This window comes from Nerophis ophidion, linkage group LG01, assembly GCF_033978795.1.
Source record: "Nerophis ophidion isolate RoL-2023_Sa linkage group LG01, RoL_Noph_v1.0, whole genome shotgun sequence".
NCBI lineage: Eukaryota > Metazoa > Chordata > Actinopteri > Syngnathiformes > Syngnathidae > Nerophis > Nerophis ophidion.
The window spans coordinates 60,410,784-60,430,045 of NC_084611.1; the positions used below are offsets into that span (position 1 = coordinate 60,410,784).

A 19,262-nucleotide genomic window follows, 5' to 3' on the forward strand; every position below is an offset into this window, starting at 1 on the left:
CTCGGGATCCCCCGACAAGCGCCAGACAAAGTGGCTGGGGAGAGGGAACGCTGGGCTTCCCTACTTAGGCTGCTGCCCCAGGGACCCGACCTCGGATAAGCGGAAGAATATGGAAGGAATGTTTGGAAATGTGTCTAATTACATCTGAAATGCTCACACTGCCGCCGCCCGGAGCCGTCGCTTTCTTCTTTTTTTCTAGTCCTTCACTATCAATATCCTAATTCACGAATCTTTCATCGTCGCTCAAATTAATGGGGAAATTGTCGCTTTCTCGGTCCGAATCGCTCTTACTCCTTGTGGCTCCCATTATAAACAATGTGAATATGTGTGGAGCCCTGCAACTCGTGACGTCACGCGCACACACTTCCGGAAAAGGCAGGGCTTTTCTGTTAGCGAACTTTAGTGTTTTCGTGAGACGTGTAAAAACGCCAACTCAACACCAAGCCAAACCGGAGTCAATGAAGAGAACGTCGTTGTAAGCTTGACCATTTACTTTTGACAATTCCTTCATAGACAAGATGGTGAAAAACTGAAAAGAACAAGAGACACAACACACAACACACTTATTGCCTCTGTACATATTCGTTTACAATGACATATAAAAATGTAACGGTAATGTCGGAAAATGTCCAGCAGAGGGAGACTCCCGTCTGCCTAAATGACTTGAACACATTGTATCTAGTTCGACAATTATATTTAACATATCGGCACTATTACACTTTTTTAACGTGTCTGACATGTTGTTAACTTATTAAAGACGACTTACGGCATTGCTTCTTCGCCGCTTTGTGTAGGATGGCAACAGAAAGTACTACAGAAGACCACAAAATGTATCTCTAGCTTTCGAACAAATACCGGAAATCAACCAACAGGAAGTAATTTAGCGGAAGTGACATCATCTAACTGCTGTTTACCGATTATAAAGTACAATAAATATAAACAACTTTACCTCCAAATTAAAGCATTGTAGTTACTAATACAAAATATTATCAAGTAATACAAAAATATTATAATGTAATTACGTAAATAATATTAACAGTTGACTTCAGGACAACACAGCGACCAAAAGTCTCGAACTTTATCGTCGATGTTCTCTACTAAATCCTTTCAGCAAAAATATGGCATTATCGCGAAATGATCAAGTATGGCACATGAAATGGACCTGCTATTCCCGTTTAAATAAGAAAATCTCATTTCAGTAGGCCTTTAATGGGTAAATGTCACATTCACCCAGTAAAAATTATTTTTACTTTGAAGAGCCTTACATATGTCTCCATACTTGCCAACCTTGAGACCTCCGATTTTGGGAGGTGGGGTGTGGGGGCGTGGTTAAGAGGGAAAGAGATGCCTAAAGTCTCTGGCTGATGGTCGCTATCGCTGACGTCATGACCAGGTACTCAAAGCAGTTGCTGAGAGCATAGCCTCAGCCATCAGCACCAGCAAGCAACATCATGCGCCAAAGAAGGCAATGTCTTTTATCAAAGCTAGAGAGAGACCTTGCACACGTCCAAAGACAACAACAGGACTCCTTCACACAGCCCCTGATTGGCAGCTACACGTTGACCTTGGAAAACAACTGAGGTTCCCCCAGCACATTGTAAAAACATCTCTACTGCCAGACATGATCATCATTTCAGAGGTTTCGAAACATCTTAGCATGCTGTAACTAACAGTGCCTTGGGAGGAGCGGATTGAGGAAGCCAACGAAAGGAAACGTGCAAAGTATGAGGAACTGGTGGAGGACTGCAGGGGCAGGGGCTGGAGGACTTTTTTTACGAGCCAATAGAAGTTGGCTGCCGTGGCTTTGCAGGACGCTCCCTCTGCAAAGTGCCAATTGGGAGTCACAGAGGTGGCCAAAAGGAGGGCCATTCAATCCGCGAGTGAAGCGGCGGAGAAAGCCAACAGGTGGTTTTGGCTGAAAAGGACATATCCGTGGGTTGCTACTGGGACACAAGCAGGGACTTGATCACCCCGGCTCGGTCGACTGGACGACGGTGTCTGATATTGCGAGACCCGAAACACCCGATGAATCCAGGTTATATCACTGATGATGTGTCCCAGTTCTTCCAGGAGATTTATCTTTCAAGTTTAAGTCTGGCTAAGCCAGTGACTCCTAGGAAAGACTGGGTGGCAACCAAGAGTCTTGGTTGGCTACTGGAGAGACAGTTGGGAGCTCGGAAAGACGGCACCCGATACAGTATGGGTTAGCACCCCAGCCTGTATCTTAAGTAAGAAAGAACCCAATTAAGCTACAGAAAAACCTACACAGCAATACCCCCAGGAGATCCCGAGAGGTGGGGGAGGGTGAGATCTCAAATTGGATGGACCAAAGGTTAACGACCCCCGAAAACGAAGTGATTACCAGTATGACATGTATATGAAGCAGGCTGTGCAAAAATTAATGTGGCTTAAATAATCCTTCAGGCCACAAGGAAATGTTGGGAGCGGGAGATCGAGGTTCAACGCACAGGTCCTGGACCTGGTGAGACGCAGGAGGAGCCCGGACAGGAGACACCCCACAGAACCCAGTCTCCCAATCCCAGCAGAGTAGTTCCACAGCAGCAGATTAAATGGCCCCAAGCAAACAGTCCAACATCATCCAAGCCACAGCCAAAGAAGATGTCGACAGCAGGCTCCAGGCAATGATTACCATCATTGTCAGCTATGGCTCAGAAAGATTGGGACGAATGGAGAAGGGCAACACTGAGGCCACCCTCTACACCATGAATCGCAGGGCCACTAAGATACATCAAATACACCAGGAACTTCGAACCCTCAGGAAACAGTTCAAGAGAGCTGCTGAGGAGGACAAACAACCTTTAGAAGAGCTGCGTAACATCCTGCGGAATAAGCTGACAATTCTCCGCAGAGCAGAGTGGCACAGGAGACGTCGAAGAGAGAGAGCTAGGAAGCGAGCAGTCTTCATTACCAACCCCTTCCGGTTTGCTAAACAGCTGCTAAAGCGCAGTGGCCGGCTTGAGTGCCCAAGAGAGGAAGTGAATCGGTTCCTCCAAAATACCATGAGCGACCCACTGAGGGGACAAGATCTAGGACCCAACAGAACGCTCATCAGCCCTGCGCCACCAAGAAGTTTTGTTTAAATAATTGTCATATTTAGTGTTACAGTATACAGTCAAATTGGGTAAAACCTATTTTTTTTGTATTTGCAAACCATAGAAAAACAACTGTTTCTAGTAAAACTCGCACGGATTCAAAATCACAGGCATTTTTAGACTTTTGCACGTTTGGATTAGGAATTATGTTGGGATACATTTTTATTGCTTTTTTCGCATTTATTTTAGGAATCTTAGTACATTACTGTCAAATTGGGTAAAAAATTACTTTTTTTTTTGCAAACCTTACCAAATGTGTTTTTCCAGTAAAACTCACAAAGATACATTTCTTCAGACATTATTAGACATTTTACATGTGTATTTTTGGAGTTATAGTTCAAAAACTGTCATATTGAGTGTGACCGTATACTGTCATAGTGAGTAAAACCTCATTTTTGTAATTGTGAACCTTTCCAAAATACCTGATTTTGGTAAAACTCACAAAAAATAAATACTACAGGCTTTATTAAACAGATTTGATGTTTGGTTTTTGAGTTATGTTCATAAACCTTTCATATTAAGATGACAGTTATACTGTTATATTGAATAAAAAAAGTAACTTGTGTCTTTGCAAACTTTACAAAAGATAATTTTTCCAGCACAACTAACAAAAATAAACATATCCAAGCATTTTTATATCATTTTGCATGTGTTGTTTAGAAGTTAAGTTTGAATACATTATTATTGCTTTTTTCGCAATATCTCAGGATTTCAAGAACATTATTTTCATATTAAGTAAAAATAACTTTTTGCATTTGCAAGATTTAAAAAGCATATGTTTCGAGTAAAACTCCCAAATATGCATTATTTCAGGCATTATTAGCCATTTTTCATGTGTGGTTTAGAAGGTATGTTTAAATAACTGTCATATTTAGTGTTACAGTATAGAGTCAAATTGGGTAAAACCTATTTTTTGTATTTGCAAACCATAAAAAAAACAACTGTTTCTAGTGAAACTCACATGAATTCAATATCACAGGCATTTTTAGACATTTTGCAACTTTTGGATTAGGAATTATGTCGGGTTACATTTTTTTTTGGGTGCTTTTTTCACATTATCTCAGGATTCTAAGTACATTACTGTCACATTGAGTTAAAAAAAAATTCTTTTTGCATTATCGAGATTTAAAAAGCATATGTTTCGAGTAAAACTCCCAAAGATTCATTATTTCAGGCATTATTAGCCATTTTTATTGTGTGGTTTAGAAGTGATGTTTAAATAACTGTCATATTTAGTGTTACAGTATACAGTCAAATAGGGTAAAACCTATTTTTTGTATTTGCAAACCATAGAAAAACAACTGTTCCTAGTAAAACTCACATGGATTCAATATCACAGACATTTTTAGACATTTTGCACGTTTGGATTAGGAATTATGTTGGGATACATTTTTATTACTTTTTTCGCATTATCTCAAGATTCTAAGTACATTACTGTCAAATCAGGTAAAAAAATACTTTTTGTTTCTTCAAAACGTACTAAATGTTTTTTTCCAGTAAAATTCACAAATATATATTTCCTCAGGCATTATTAGACATTTTGCATGTGTATTTTTGGAGTTATATTTATAAACCTTTCATATTTAGTATCATAGTTATACTGTTAGATTGAATACAAAAATAACTTGTGGCTACAAAAACCTTACAAAATATATTTGTTGTAGTACAACTAACAAAGATAAATATTTCTACAAATCATTAGCTGTTTTGCATTTGTAGTTTAGAAGTTATGTTTGAATACATTTTTATTGCTTTTTTGCATCATCTCAATCAATCAATGTTTATTTATATAGCCCCAAATCTCAAATGTCTCAAAGCACTGCACAAATCATTACGACTACAACATCCTCGGAAGAACCCACAAAAGGGCAAGGAAAACTCACACCCAGTGGGCAGGGAGAATTCACATCCAGTGGGACGCCAGTGACAATGCTGACTATGAGAAACCTTGGAGAGGACCTCAGATGTGGGCAACCCCCCCCCTCTAGGGGACCGAAAGCAATGGATGTCGAGCGGGTCTAACATGATACTGTGAAAGTTCAATCCATAGTGGCTCCAAGACAGCAGCGAGAGTCCCGTCCACAGGAAACCATCTCAAGCGGATCAGCAGCGTAGAGATGTCCCCAACCGATACAGGCGAGCGGTCCATCCTGGGTCCCGACGAGCGGTCCATCCTGGGTCTCGACTCTGGACAGCCAGTACTTCATCCATGGTCATCGGACCGGACCCCCTCCACAAGGGAGGGGGGGACATAGGAGAAAGAAAAGAAGCGGCAGATCAACTGGTCTAAAAAGGAGGTCTATTTAAAGGCTAGAGTATACAGATGAGTTTTAAGGTGAGACTTAAATGCTTCTACTGAGGTAGCATCTCGAACTGTTACCGGGAGGGCATTCCAGAGTACTGGAGCCCGAACTGAAAACGCTCTATAGCCCGCAGACTTTTTTTGAGCTCTAGGAATCACTAATAAGCCGGAGTCTTTTGAACGCAGATTTCTTGCCGGGACATACGGTACAATACAATCGGCAAGATAGGCTGGAGCTAGACCGTGTAGTATTTTATACGTAAGTAGTAAAACCTTAAAGTCACATCTTAAGTGCACAGGAAGCCAGTGCAGGTGAGCCAGTACAGGCGTAATATGATCAAACTTTCTTGTTCTTGTCAAAAGTCTAGCAGCCGCATTTTGTACCAACTGTAATCTTTTAATGCTAGACATGGGGAGACCCGAAAATAATACGTTACAGTAATCGAGACGAGACGTAACAAACGCATGGATAATGATCTCGGCGTCTTTAGTGGACAAAATGGAGCGAATTTTAGCGATATTACGGAGATGAAAGAAGGCCGTTTTAGTAACGCTTTTAATGTGTGACTCAAAGGAGAGAGTTGGGTCGAAGATAATACCCAGATTTTTTACAGAGTCACCTTGTTTTATTATTTGGTTGTCAAATGTTAAAGTTGTATTATTAAATAGAGGTCGGTGTCTAGCAGGACCGATAATCAGCATTTCCGTTTTTTTGGCATTAAGTTGCAAAAAGTTAGCGGACATCCATTGTTTAATTTCATTAAGACACGCTTCCAACTGACTACAGTCCGGCGTGTTGATCAGCTTTAGGGGCATGTAGAGTTGGGTGTCATCAGCATAACAGTGAAAGCTAATACCGTATTTGCGTATGACGTCACCCAGCGGCAGCATGTAGATGCTGAAGAGTACAGGGCCAAGGACCGAACCCTGGGGAACTCCACACGTTACCTTAACATAGTCCGAGGTCACACTGTTATAGGGTACGCACTGCATCCTATCAGTAAGATAAGAGTTAAACCATGACAGGGCTGAGTCTGACATACCAATTCGTATTTTGATACGCTCTAATAAAATATTATGATCGACGGTATCGAAAGCAGCGCTAAGATCGAGGAGCAGCAACATAGATGACGCATCACAGTTCATCGTTAGCAATAGATCATTAGTCAATTTTGCGAGGGCTGTCTCAGTCGAGTGATTTGCCCTGAAACCGGATTGAAAGGTTTCACATAGATTGTTAAACGCTAAGTGGTCATTTAGCTGCTCTGCAACAATTTTTTCGAGGATTTTCGAAATAAAGGGAAGGTGAGACACCGGTCGGTAGTTTACCATGAGGTCAGGATCGAGGTTAGGTCTTTTAAGGAGAGGATGAATAACCGCTTTTTTGAATGCAACGGGAATAGTGCCCGAGGAAAGTGATAAGTTTATAATATTTAGCACTGATGGACCTAATAATACAAAAAGCTCCTTGATAAGTTTCCCAGGAAGTGGGTCAAGTAAACATGTTGTTTGTTTTATTCCATTTACACGTTGTAACAATCCTTCTAATGTTATTTCATCAAAACGAGAGAAACTATTTTGGATATTTGCAGTATCCGCCGTATATACAATCGTATCTGTGTTACTATAACCCAGTTTTAGCTGGGACGCATTGTCTTTAATCTCCTTTCTAATAAGTTAAATTTTCTTATTAAAGAACTTCATAAAGTCATCTGCCGAATGGGTGGAGCTACTGGAAGGAGTCCCTTGTAGGGTTAGCGATGCTACTGTACTAAACAAAAATTTTGGATCGTTTTTATTAATGCGGATGAGATTTGAGTAATAATTAGTTTTAGCTAAGGTAAGCATGCGTTTATAAGTTATTAAACTATCACTCCATGCTTGATGGTGCACCTCGAGTTTAGTCGTGCGCCATTTGCGTTCCAGCTTTCTACATAATAATTTCTGAGCTCTAGTTTCTTCAGTAAACCATGGCGTACGCCTTTTTGGAGCCTTTTTTAACTTCAGCGGTGCTATACTATCAATGGTTTCGCGCAGGGCGTTGTTAAAGTTGTTAGTGAGGTTATCAATAGAGCCCACATACTTTGGGAACGGTGTCATTACCGAGGGCAGTAGGTCCGCAAGAGTCGTCGTTGTGGCAGCATTAATGTTGCGGCTGCTATAGCAGTTATTATTATTATTAGCTTGCCGAACATGAGTCTGAACTTCGAATTTTATATGGTAATGATCGGACATTACTTTAGTATACGGGAGTATCATAACTTTGGAAACGGTGATACCTCTGACAAGCACTAGGTCTATCGTATTACCGCTGCGATGCGTCGGTTCATTTATTATTTCTGTAAGACCACAGCTATCAATTATAGTCTGGAGCGCCACGCACGGTGGGTCCAATGGGGTATTCATATGGATATTAAAGTCCTGCATTATAATTATATTACCGGCGTGCGTCACTAGATCAGCAACAAACTCTGAGAATTCACTAATAAAGTCCGAATAGGGCCCTGGGGGGCGGTAGATAACGGCCAGGCACAGAGGCAGAGGTGTGGCAGACTTCATAGAAAGCACCTCAAACGATTTATATTTATTATTTAAGTTAGGACTAAAGTTAAAGTTTTCGTTGTATATTAGTGCGACACCCCCTCCCCTTTTGAGGTGACGGGCAATATGCGCATTCGTATAGTTAGGAGGGGATGCCTCATTTATCGCAAAAAAGTCGTCTGGTTTAAGCCAGGTTTCGCTAAGACCGATGACGTTAAGGTTGTTGTCTCTAATGACCTCATTGACTAATAACGTTTTGGGAGACAAAGATCTGATGTTTAGAAAGCCCATATTATAGGTAGTGGGCTGTTTTAAGGAGTTGTTGATAAAATTATCCGTAGTAGCAATATTAATAATGTTGCGTTTATTATGCGCAGTGTACCTAAAATAATTACGACCATATCTAGGAATTGATATGACGGGAATTTTCAGATTGTCTACTTGGCGCTGCGATAAACTGAACGCATCATAATTTGCCACCTCAGTAGAACGCATGTCTAACTCTGACGTAGTCATAGACACAGTAGAAAAAACATTTTGTGAGTTGTGTATTATTCTACGAAAATTGCTATGTGTACAGGGATCATCCAGCCTGGCGCTGGCTAGTTCTAACTTAACTGACTCCATACCCAGGCTAGCAGGCTCTGTAATTGCCTGTGACCGGGCTTGCTCTAGTGCAGTTAGTCAAATGTGGCTCAATGCGAAGTCTATGTTCCGAGACAAGAGGATAGCGCCTTCCTGGTTAGGGTGAAGGCCGTCTCTCCTCAGCAAGCCAGGTTTGCCCCAGAAAGAGGGCCAATTATCAATAAACGTAAATCCCTGTTGTCTGCAGAAGCTATCCAGCCACTTGTTAAGAGAGACTAATCTGCTATATCTCTCATCATTGCCTCTCCCAGGCAGGGGGCCAGAGACAATTACTCGATGCCTGGACATCTTTCTGGCGAGATTACAAGCCCTGGCTATGTTTCTCTTTGTAATCTCTGATTGTCTCATCCTAACGTCATTGGAGCCAACGTGTATTACTATATTCGCATAACTAGTGGTGCGGTTAGCCTGCCGTACGTGTTTACTAGACCTGTTGCGAGTTAGCTCCCTAAGATTAGCTTCAATGTCAGGTGCTCTGCCCCCGGGAATACACTTAATTGTGGCTGGTTTGCTAAGCTTTATGTTTCGGGTGATGGAGTCCCCTATGACTAAAGTGTGGTGCCCGGTAGACTGGGGTGTAGGACTAGCTAAAGGGCTAAATCTATTATGCGTCTCAACCGGTACACCGTAGCTTGTAGGCCGGTTAGGGCTGCTACAAGCTGGGCTAGTTAGCTCGCTACAGCTAACGCTAGTAGATGTGTCCGCAACATCTAAAGTTACGAAATTACACTGCTCTAACTGGCGGACACGGCTCTCTAGCAAAGCCAACCTATCCATGAGTAAAGTGCACGAAGCGCAGGAAGCTATACTCACAGAAACTTTCCGTCGCAGAGTGGGGTGCCAGCTGTCTTCGGGAAGTGGTGGTCACGGTGGCGGGGGAGAAGCTTCCTTCAGACCGGCGCTGCCTTTCTCCGCTAGCCTCGTTAGCTTAGCAGCTAGCTAGCTGAGGGCGAAGTGGTGAGACAGAGATCGGGTGATTTGCAAGTTAAATTGAACTATTAAATATGTTCGATAAGTTGTAAATAAAACTGCAAAACAGTTAAAATCACACAGATAGAACGATACTTAGCTTTTTTGCAACAAGAGCAGTCAGCGAGCAGTCATTCACGTTGACCCGGATCTCAGTATTCTAAGAACATTAGTGTCATATTGAGTAAAAAAACTAATTTTTTCATTAGCAAGATTTAAAAAGCATATGTTTTCATATTGAGTAAAAAACTACTTTTTGCATTTGCAAAATTTAAAAAGCATAATTTTCGAGTAAAACTCCCAAAGATGCATTGTTTCATGCATGATTAGCCATTTTTCATTTGTGGTTTAGAAATTATGTTTAAATAACTGTCATATTTAGTGTTACATTATACAGTCATATTGTTTAAAACATATTTTTTGTATTTGCAAACCATAGAAAAACAACTGTTTTTATTCAAACTCACATGGATTCAATAACAGGCATTTTTAGACACTTTGCAAGTTTGGATTAGGAATTATGTTGGAATACAGTTTTATTACTTTTGGGCATTCTCTCAGGATTGTAAGTACATTACTATCGAATTGGGTAAAAAAAATTACTTTTCTGTTTTGCAAACCTTACCAAATGTTTTTTTCCAGTAAAACTTACAAAGATACATTTCTTCAGGCATTATTAGACATTTTGCATGTGTGGTTTAGAAGTTATGTTTAAATAACTGTCATATTGAGTGTTACAGTATACAGTCTTATTGGGTAAAACCTATTTTTTGTATTTGCAAACCATAGAAAAACAAGTGTTTTTAGTCAAATTCACATGGATTCAATATCACAGGCATTTGCACGTTTGGATTGGGAATTATGTTGAAATACATTGGTATTGCTTTTTTTGCAATATCTCAGGATTGTAAGTACATTCCTGTAAAATTTAGTAAAAAATTACCTTTTGTTTTTGCAAACCTTACCAAATGTTTTTTTTTCCAGTAAAACTCCTCTCTGAGCGGTCACCTTATCGTGGTAGAGGAGTTTGCGTGTCCCAATGATCCTAGGAGGTATTTTGTCCGGGGGCTTTCATGCCTCCTGATAGGGTCTCCCAAGACAAACAGGTCCTAGGTGAGGGATCAGACAAATAGCAGCTCGAAGAATATTATGGATGTAGAGCAAAGTAGACTTAAATTTCCCTCACCCGGATGCCGGTCACCAGGGCCCTGCTCTGGAGCCAGGCCAGGCACGTTGGTGAGCGCCTGTCCCCTTGGGGCCCGGCTGGGAACAGCCTGAAGAGTCAATGTGGGTCATCCTTCCAATGGGATCACAGGTCATAGGAGGGGCCATAGAGGTCGGGTGCATTGTGTGCTGGGCGGCTGCCGAAGGCACGGCACTTGGCGGTCTGATCCTCCGCTACATAAGCTTGGGACTGGGAAACGTCCCTTCACTGAGAGGGAAGGAGCCTGAGCTAGTGCGCGAGGTAGAGAAATTCCGGCTGGATTTAGTCGGACTTACCTCGACGCACAGCAAGGGCTCTGGAACCAGTTCTCTCGAGAGGGACTGGACTCTCTTCCACACTGGCGTCCGGAAGTCGTTTTCCATGGCTTCCCCGAACTCCTCCAATATCCGAGTTTTTGCCTCCCTGACCGCTGAAGCTGCACACCTCTTGTCCTGTTGGTACCTTTCCACTGCCTCCAGAGGCCTATGAGCCGAACGAACGCGATAGGACTCCTTCTCCAGCTTGACAGCATCCCTTATCGCTGTTGTCCACCAACGGGTTCTAGGATTACCGCCACGACAGGCACCAACTACCTTGCTGCCACAGCTCCAGTCAGCCGCCTCGACAATAGAGGTGCAGAACATGGTCCACTCGGACATGTTCAAAGTTCTTCCGGAGGTGGGAATTGAAACTCTCTCTGACAGGAGGCTCTGCCAGACGTTCCCAGCAGACCCTCACAATGTGTTTTGCCTGCCAGGTCTGTCAGGCATCCTCCCCCACCATCGCAGCCAACTCACCACCAGTTGGTGATCGGTAGAAAGCTCTGCCCCTCTTTTCACCCGAGTGCTCAAAACATGAAGCCACAAATCCGATGACACAACTACAAAACTGATCATGAAACTGTGGCCGAGGGTGTCCTGGTGACAAGTGCACATATGGACACACTTATGTTTGAACATGGTGTTTGTTATGGACAATCTGTGATGAGCACAGAAGTCCGATAACCCAACACCACTCGGGTTCAGATCCGGGCCGCCATTCTTCCCAATCACGCCTATCCAGGTTTCACTGTCGTTGCCAACATGAGCGTTGAAGTCCCCCATTAGGACAATGGAGTCTCCCGGGGGAGCACTTTCCAGTACTCCCTCGAGTGTAGCCAAAAAGGCTGGGTACTCTGAAATGCTGTTTGGTGCGTAAGCACAAGCAACAGTCAGGACCCTCCCCCCCCACCCGAAGGCGGAGTGAGGATACCCTCTCGTCCACTGGGTTGAACTCCTAAGTACAGGCTATGAGCTGAGGGGGGCTACAAGAATTGCCACCCCAGCTTGTCGCATCTCTCTGTGTGCAACGGCTGTGTTGAAGAGAGTCCAGTCCCTCTCGAGAAAATTGGTTCCACAGCCCTTTCTGTGCGTCGAGGTTAGTCCGACTATATCCAGCCGGAACTTCTCTACCTCGCGCACTAGCTCAGGCTCCTTCCCCCCCAGTGAGGTGACTTTCCATGTCCCAAGAGACAGCTTATGTAGCGGAGGATCAGACCGCCAAGTGCCCTACCTTCGGCTGCCGCCCTACTCACAATGCACCCGACCTCGAGTGGAGTCATCTTTCCTTTGGAAAGATGACCCATGTTGCCTCTTTGGGCTGTGCCCGGCCGGGCCACATGGGGACAGGCCCGGCACCAGGCGCTCGCAATCGCGTCCGGGCAAGGGAAATCTAAGTCCACTTTGCTGCATATCCATACAAGTCTTTGAGCTGCTCTTTGTCTGATCCCTCACCTAGGACCTGTTTGTCTTGGGAGACCCTACCATGGGACATGATACAACGTCCGCATTACTGAAGACGCCGCACCGACCCGCCTGTCGATCTCACGATCCACTCTTCCCCCACTTGTGTACAAGACTCCTAGGTACTTGAACTCGTCCACTTGGGGCAGGGACTCCTCCCCAGCCTTTTCCGGGCGAGAACCATGGACTCGGAATTGGAGGTGCTGATTCTCATGCCGGTCCCATCACACTCGGCTGCAAACCGGTCCAGTGAGAGCTGAAGATCCTGGCTAGGACCATATCGTCTGCAAAAAGCAGAGACCTAATCCCGCAGCCACCAAACCGGAACCCCCCAACGCCCTGACTGCGCCTGGAAATTCTGTCCATAAAAGTTATGAACAGAATCGGTGACAAAGGACAGCCTTGGCGGAGTCCAACCCTCACTGGAAACGTGTCCGACTTTCTGCCGGCGATGCAGACCAAGCTCTAACACTGATCGTACAGGGAGCGAACCGCCACAATCAGACAGTCCGATACCCCATACTCTCTGAGGACACCCCACAGGACTTCCCGAGGGACACGGTCAAATGCCTTCTCCAAGGCCACAATGCACATGTAGACTGGTTGGGCAAACTCCATGCACCCTCAAGAACCCTGCCACGAGTATAGAGCTGGTCCACAGTTCCACAACCAGGACTAAAACAACACTGTTTCTCCTGAATCCGACTAGCCTCCTCTCCAATACACCTAAATAAACCTTACCAGGAAGGCTGGGAAGTGTGAACCCACAATAGTTGGAACCTACCCCGGTCCCAATTCTTAAAGAGCGGGACCACCACCCTGGTCTGCCAATCCAGAGGTACCGCCCCCGATTTCTACATGATGCTGCAGAGTCTTGTCAACCAAGACAGCCCCACAGCATCCAGAGCCTTAATGATTTCCTGGCGGGTCTCTTCCACCTCCAGGGGCCTTGCCACCGAAGAGCTTTTTAACTACCTCAGCAACCTCAGCCCTAGAAATTGGAGATCCCAGCCCAGTTTCCCTAGGCACTGCGTCCTCATAGGCAGACGTGTTAGTGGGATTAAGGAGGTCTTCGAAGTAGTCCTTCCACCTATCCACAACATCCGCAGTCGAGGTCAGCAGAGCACCGTCCACACCATACACGGTGTTGACATTGCACTGCTTCCCCTTCCTTAAGCGACAAAAAGTGGTCCAGAATCCCTTTGAAGCCGTCCGGAAGTCGTTTTTCATGGCTTCCCCGAACTCCTCCCATGTCCGAGTTTTTGCCTCCGCGACCGCTGAAGCTGCAAACCGCTTGGCCTGTTGGTACCTGTCCACTGCCTCCGGAGGCCTATGAGCCAAAAGAACCCTATAGGACTCCTTTTCAGCTTGACGGCATCCCTTACCACTGGTGTTCACCAACGGGTTTTAGGATTACCGCAACGACAGGCACCAACTACCTTGCGGTAGTATATGGTCACACTCAATATGACAGTTTTTGAACTAATACTCCAAAAATACACATGCAAAATGTCTAATAATAATCAGCCGCCTCGACAATAGAGGTGCGGAACATGGACCACTTGGACTCAATGTCTAGCGCCTCCCTCGTGGCATGTTCAAAGTTCTTCGGGAGGTGGGAATTAAAACTCTCTCTGACAGGAGGCTCTGCCAGACGTTCCCAGCAGACCCACACAATGCGTTTGGGCCTGCCAGGTCCGTACGGCATCCTCCCACACCATCGCAGGCAACTAACCACCATGGGCCCCTCTCTTCACCCGAGTGTACAAAACATGAGGCCGCAAATCCGATGACACAACTAAAAAGTTGATCCTGGAATTGCGGCCTAGGGTGTCCTGGTGCCAAGTGCACATATTCCCAACCTTATGTTTGAACATGGTGTTTGTTATTGACAATCTGTGACAGGCACAGAAGTCCAATAACAAAACACCATCCGAGTTCGGATCCGGGTGGACATTCTTCCCAATCACGCCTCTCCAGGTTTCACTGTCGTTGCCAACATGAGCGTTGAAGTCCCCCAGTAGGACAAGAGAATCACCCGGGGGAACACTTTCCAGTACTTTCTCGAGTGTATCCAAAAAGGGTGGGTACTCTGAAGTGCTGTTTGGTGCAAAAGCACAAACAACAGCCAGGACCCGTCCCCCCAGCCAAAGGCAGGAGGAGGCTACCCTCTTGTCTACTGGGTTAAATTCCAACGTACAGGCTTTGAGCCGGGGGGGTACAAGAATTGCCACCCAAGCTCGTCACCTCTCACTGCGTGCAACGCCAAAGTGGCTGACTGGAGCTGTGGCAGCAAGGTAGTTGGTGCCTGTCGTGGCGGTAATCCTAGAACCCGTTGGTGGACAACAGCGATAAGGGATGCTGTCAAGCTGGAGAAGGAGTCCTATCACGTTCGTTCGGATCATAGGCCTCTGGAGGCAGTGGAAAGGTACCGACAGGACAAGAGGTGTGCAGCTTCAGCGGTCAGGGAGGCAAAAACTCGGATATTGGAGGAGTTCGGGGAAGCCATGGAAAACGACTTCTGGACGCCAGTGTGGAAGAGAGTCCAGTCCCTCTCGAGAGAACTGGTTCCAGAGCCCTGGCTGTGCGTCGAGGTGAGTCCGACTAAATCCCGCTGGAATTTCTCTACTTCACGCACCAGCTCAGGCTCTTTCCTTCCCAGTGAGGGGACGTTTCCCAGTCCCAAGAGCTAGCTTATGTAGCGGAGGATCAGACCGTCAAGTGCCGTGCCTTCGGCTGCCGCCCAGCTCTTAATGCACCCGACCTCTATGGCCCCTCCTATGAGTGGTGAGCCCATTGGAGGGATGACCCACATTGACTCTTCAGGCTGTTCCCGGCCGGGCCCCATGGGGACAGGCGCTCGCCATCGTGCCCCAACTCAGAGCCTGGCTCCAGAGCAGGGCCCCGGTGACTGGCGTCCGGGCGAGGGAAATCTAAGTCTACTTTGCTGTACATCTATAGAATTCTTTGAGATGCTCTTTGTCTGATCCCTCACCTAGGACCTGTTTGTCTTGGGAGACCCTAAAAGAGGCATGAAAACCCCCAAACAACATAGCTCCTAGGATCATTAAGACACTCAAACTCCTCTACCACGATAAGGTGGCAGCTCAGAGAGGAGTTTTACTGGGAAAAAAAAACCTTTGGTAAGGTTCTATGGTTTGCAAATACAAAAATAAGTTTTACCCTGTGGAGAGGGGCGTGTTCCACGCGTCCCCTGCGGGCGGGGTATGTGCAGGGGCCGGCATGGAAGCAGCCAACAGGTGAGTGGATACCTCAGCTGGAACAAGTTATCTAATCACCTGTTCCCTTTATTAGCAGCGCTGGAGACCATGAAGGGAGACAGACGCATGAGGACGCGGGAGAGACGCACCGAGACGAACAAAGACAGCTGAAAAGCTTGAAAGACGGACAATTGTGTAAAGTAAAAGATGTATTAAACACTGTGTCAAACCTGTATCCTGAGCAGTGTGATACTGTGGTCAGAAAAAGCCGGGCGAGACGCAGGAAACCTCCACATACCCATTTTGACTGTATAATACTTAATACGAAGGTTATTTAAACATAACTTCTAAACCACACATGAAAAATGGCTAATAAAGCCTGAAATAAGGCATCTTTGGGAGTTTTACTCGAAACATATGCTTTTTAAATCTTGCAAATGCAAAAAGTAGTTATTTTACTCAATGTGAAAATAATGTTCTTGGAATCCTGAGATTTTGTGAAAAAAATCAATAATAATGTATTTAAATATAACTTCTAAACAACACATGCAAAATGGCTAATAATGCCTGGATATGTTTATCTTTGTTAGTTGTACTAGAAAAATTATGTTTTGTAAGGTTTGCAAAGACACAAGTTAGTTTTTTTATTCAATATAACAGTGTAACTGTCATCTTAATATGAAAGGTTTATAAACATAACTCCAAAACCAAAGATCAAATCTGTCTAATAAAGCCTATATTATTGAATTTTTGTGAGTTTTACCAGAATCAGGTATTTTGGAAAGGTTCACAATTACAAAAATGAGGTATTACTGACTGACAGTATACGGTCACACTGAATACGACCGTTTTTGAACTAATACTCCAAAAATACACATACAAAATGTCTAATAATGCTTGACGAAATGTATCTTTGTGAGTTTTACTGGAAAAAAAAATTGGTAAGGTTTGCAAAAACAAAAAGTAATTTTTTACCCAATTTGACAGTAATGTACTTAGAATCCTGAGATAACGCGAAAAAAACAATAAAAATGTATTCCAACATAACTCCTAGTTCAAACGTGCAAAATGTCTAAAAATGACTGTGGTATTGAATCCATGTGAGTTTTACTAAAAACAGTTGTTTTTCTATGGTTTGCAAATACAAAAAAGAGGTTTTACCCTATTTGACTGTATACTGTAACACTCAATATGAAGGTTATTTAAACATAACTTATAAACCACACATGAAAAATGGCTTATAATGCCTGAAATAATGCATCCTTGGGAGTTTTACTCGAAACATATGCTTTTTAAATCTTGAAAATGCAAAAAGTAGTTTTTTTTACTCAATATGGCAATAATGTTCTTAGAATCCTAAGATAATGCGAAAAAAGCAATAAAAAATGTATTCAAACATAACTTCTAAACTACACATGAAAAATGGGTAATAATTTCCAGATATATTAATATTTGTTAGTTCTACAAGAACACATGTTTTATGGTTTGTAAAGCCACAAGTTAGTTTTGTGTTCAATATAACAGTATAACTTTCATACTAAATATGAAAGGTTTATAAACATAACTCCAAAAATACGACCGTTTTTGAACTAATACTCCAAAAATACACATGCAAAATGTCTAATAATGCCTGAGGAAATGTAATTTTGGGGTTTTACTGGAAAAAAAACATTTAGTAAGTTTTGCAAAAACAAAAAGTAACTTTATACCCGATTTGACAGTAATGTACTTAGAATCATGAGATAATGCAAAAAAGCAATAAAAATGTATTCCAACATAATTCCTAATCCATACATGCAAAATGTCTAAAAATGCCTATGATATTGAATCCATGTGAGTTTCACAAAAACAGTTGTTTTTCTATGGTTGGCAAAAACGAAAAATAGGTTTTACCCAATTTACTGTATACTGTAACACTCAATATGAAGGTTATTTAAACATAACTTATAGACCACACATGAAAAATGGCTGATAATGCCTGAAATAATGCATCTTTAGGGGTTTTACTCAAAAAATATGCTTTTTAAATTTTGCAAATGCAAAAAGTAGTTTTTTTACTCAATATGGCACTAATGTTCTTAGAATCCTGAGATAATGCGAAAAAAGGAATAAAAATGTATTCAAACATAACTTCTAAACTACAGATGAAAAATCACTAATAATTTCTAGAAATATTTACCTTTGTTAGTTGCACAAGAATACATATATTTTTTAAGGTTTGTAAAGCCACACTTTAGTTTTGTGTTCAATAATACAGTATAACTGTCATACTAAATAAAAAAGGTTTATAAACATAACTCCAAAAATACACATGCAAAATGTCTAATAATGCCTGAGGAAATGTATTTTTGTGAGTTTTACTGGAAAAGAAACATTTAGTAAGTTTTGCAAAAACAAAAAGTAATTTTATACCTGATTTGACAGTAATGTACTTAGAATCCTTAGATAATGCGAAAAAAGCAATGAAAATGTATTCCAACATAATTCCTAATCCAAATGTGCAAAATGTCTAAAAATGCCTGTGATATTGAATCCATATGAGTTTCAGTAGAAACAGTTGTTTTTCTATGGTTTGCAAAGACGAAAAATAGGTTTTACCCAATTTGACTGTATACTGTAACACTCAATATGAAGGTAATTTAAACATAACTTCTAAACCACAAATTAAAAATGGGTAATAATGCCTGAAATAAGGCATCTTTGGGAGATTTACTCGAAACATATACTTTTTAAATCTCGCAAATGCAAGAAGTAGTTTTTTTACTCAATATAACAAAAATGTTCTTAAAATCCTGAGATAATGCGAAAAAAGCAATAAAAATGTATTCAAACATAACTTCTAAACTACACATGAAAAATGGCTAATAGTTTCTAGAAATATTTATTTTTGTTAGTTGTACAAGAACACATATATTTTGTAAGGTTTGTAAAGCCACAAAATATTTTTGTGTTCAATATAACAGTATAACTGTCATACTAAATATGAAAGGTTTATAAACATAACTCCAGAAATACACATGCAAAATGTCTAATAACGCCTGAAGAAATGTATTTTTGTGAGTTTTACTGGAAAAAAACATTTAGTAAGTTTTGCAAAAACAAAAAGTAATTTTTTACCCGATTTTACAGTAATGTACTTAGAATCCTGAGATAATGCAAAAAAAAGCAATACAAATGTCTTCCAACATAATTCCTAATCCAAATGTGCAACATGTCTAAAAATGCCTGTGATATTGAATCCATGTGAGTTTTACTAGAAACATTTTTTTTTCTATGGTTTGCAAATACAAAAAATAGTTTTTACCCAATTTGATGTAACACTCAATGTGAAGGTTATTTAAACATAACTTCCAAACCACACATAAAAAATGGCTAATAATGCCTGAAATAATGCATCTTTGGGAATTTTACTGGAAACATATGCTTTTTTAAATCGTGCAAATGCAAAAAGTAGTTTTTTACTCAAAATGACAATAATGTTCTTAG

General features: G+C 42.3%; 1 long non-coding RNA gene across 1 annotated transcript; it reads right to left on the reverse strand.

The window, feature by feature from the left end:
* Positions 1-473: 473 nt before the first annotated feature.
* LOC133537145 (uncharacterized) lies at positions 474-860 on the reverse strand. The gene is made up of 2 exons (XR_009802614.1): positions 767-860; positions 474-529 (listed from the first exon to the last, which is right to left on the reverse strand). It is a non-coding gene; the product is annotated as an uncharacterized LOC133537145 (long non-coding RNA).
* Positions 861-19,262: the final 18,402 nt, after the last annotated feature.